The sequence below is a fragment of the Monodon monoceros genome, unplaced genomic scaffold, assembly GCF_005190385.1.
Source record: "Monodon monoceros isolate NGI ecotype Baffin Bay Population unplaced genomic scaffold, NGI_Narwhal_1 Super_Scaffold_2, whole genome shotgun sequence".
Classification (NCBI taxonomy): domain Eukaryota; kingdom Metazoa; phylum Chordata; class Mammalia; order Artiodactyla; family Monodontidae; genus Monodon; species Monodon monoceros.
The window spans coordinates 76,541,661-76,544,237 of record NW_021703776.1 but is presented as its reverse complement, the minus strand read 5'-3'; positions in this window follow the sequence as shown (position 1 = coordinate 76,544,237).

The following is a 2,577-nucleotide window of genomic DNA, read 5'->3' as shown; positions in this document are numbered from 1 at the left end:
TATCCTTACCCATCCAACCATCTTCTCCACGCTGATGGCATGTCACTCAGAGTTCTGAATGAAGCTTTACATATTTACTGGTATCTTTCTATGCACTTACTATCAGCAGTGCAAGATTATATGACTCAAATTATTTCAGGTTCATGCATTGTAATAAACTTAAAATAGGCATCATAATGTAGTAGAAAATCCACTGACTTGAATTTAAAAATCAGTTCCACTTTTGACCAGCTGTTTCCTTTGGCAAGTCATTCTCTGAGTCTTACAAAGCTGTTATAAATATTAAATGAGTAAGACGGAAACCTATTTGTAATCCCTAAATGCGATGCCAGTATTATTGTTGTTAATATGCTATTTCTATGAAGAACAACACATCCTTCACAGTGTTAGATAAATAAGAGGCCTGTTAGAGTTGTTTAACAAATATATGGACTATGCTTAAAGAAACCACAGAGCAAAGCGTACATTAAAAAAAGGAAAATTGGAGTTAAATGTGAAGCCGTAGGGACTAATATTGTTCAGTCCTAAATATGGAATTTGATGGCAACTCTCATGAGAAGGAATTCTCACATAAAAATGATGAGACATCGTTTATTCAAGTGCTTCCCAAAGAAATATTAGTAGCCGCTGACTGCACCCATGGCAAGTTACAGGAGACCTCCCCTAACTGCACTGTATTGTCACTGATGAAAGATCTATTTCTATGAATGGGGAAAACCTAATTAGGCCCTCTTTGCAGAATGGTTCCCGATTCTATGTATTCTTCCCTGTGACCATTCTATGCGATATCCACAAGCAACTATTGAAAGCATTGGAGACTTGACCTACTGGGGAAGTTTAATGGGAAATGCTTTAAAATCAGAAAATGTTAAAGAGTTGAGAACATGTATTATATTCCGGCAAAGATGAAAATTATGTGAGAATTATTAACATTGCAAATCACAGTTTGGTTGCTAAACTAGTATACAAAAATCTAAGAATATAGGACTGAAAAGTAGAAATCTGTTACCTTCAAAGACTGTTTACTTGTTGAAGTGTCTTTTGTAAGAAATGAATAAACTCTAAGGATTCTTTAATATTTTCTTCTAAATTTTCCACAGCACTATAACATATACTTCTGCTCAACCCAAAAGTTAGAACTGAAAAGTATTAACCAAAGTGATGTTCAGGTTTATCTATAGAAAGCTAAGACTTTTGGCAAATATGACAGAAACAGCCAACTGTCCATCAAAATTTGTGCTTCCCAGAGTTTAGGGTTGTTGTGGCAAACAGTTGCCCACACAATAATTACATTTCCAAGCTCCCCTTGCATCTAAGTAGGACTCTATGACCAGTTCTTCTCAATGGAATGGGAACTGAGTTGATCAATTTCTGGCCAAGATAGTGATGCAGTGGGTATGTCTTCTCTTCTCCCACCTGCTTAGAGACTAAGGGAATGGTATGACTGCTGGAAGGAACTATCCATGTTCCTGAACCTCGGGATGAAACAAAACCATCGACTTGCCCACTAGGAACACTGAAATTGGCCTGGAATAAATTTGTCTTGTGTTAAATCTATGAAATTTGAGGTTAACAGATTAAACATAACATAGACTAACAAATTAAATATAACCATGAGGTGAATAGCCTAAAGAATAGGTAAACAGTAATATACTGGGAGTTGATCTAGCGAGATTTCTGAATGTATCTCAACCATTGGTGAAAGGTTAATACATTTACGGAAATTCCCGCAAACATAAATACTCTGAAATTGAAGTATAGGCAACAATTCATTGCCATCTTTACTATATCTGTTCCCCTTCCTGAAAACTGTTTCTTATCTTCTCCTCGACCCATCATCCAAATTCTAAACGCTCTTTCCTCATGTCAAGTCTTACCTTGCAGAGTAAAGCCCTGCACATCCATAATATTCCAGCCTCTGTGTGGTTACATTTACAAAGTGTTTCATGCCTTTCTCATTATTTTAGGCTCATGCAGGGGAGAGATTTTAGTGAAATTCAACATTTTCCTAACATGAATTAAGAGAGAATGTGTTACCACTGAAAGGCTATGTACCCAAAGGACAGAGAAAAAAGCACAGTGCCTTTTAGTTTTTCGCAGAATCTCATTATCAGACCACATTAGCTTTTAAATAAAGTAAGGGGAAAATCCTTTCTTCTGGGCCATTTGGGAAGATTTATTTGGAACCATTTTTGGTTCATGGCTAATTATTTAGAGAAAATATCTGTTTCCCTTCATTAATGTTGTTTAGAAAGTCACATACCAAAATATGAGAGACAGGGGGAGGGAGAGAGAGAGAGAGAGAGAGAGAGAGAGAACTCTATGTGAGGCAAGGAGGGAAAAGGGAGGAAAGAAGGAAAGAAAAAGAAAGAGAAAAGAAGAGAGAAAAGAAGAAAGGAAGAAGGAAAAAAGCAATTAGTGATTTAAAAAATCTAAATGGAGAGTTGCTTAAGTTTTTCAGTACTATAAATATAGATTACTTAACTGAGTTGTTTAATTCAGTAAAAACTAGCTTAAAGAAACGCTAAGACGTGTCTTAAGGGCATTTCTTTTTTTTTTTTTTTTTTTTTTTTTTTT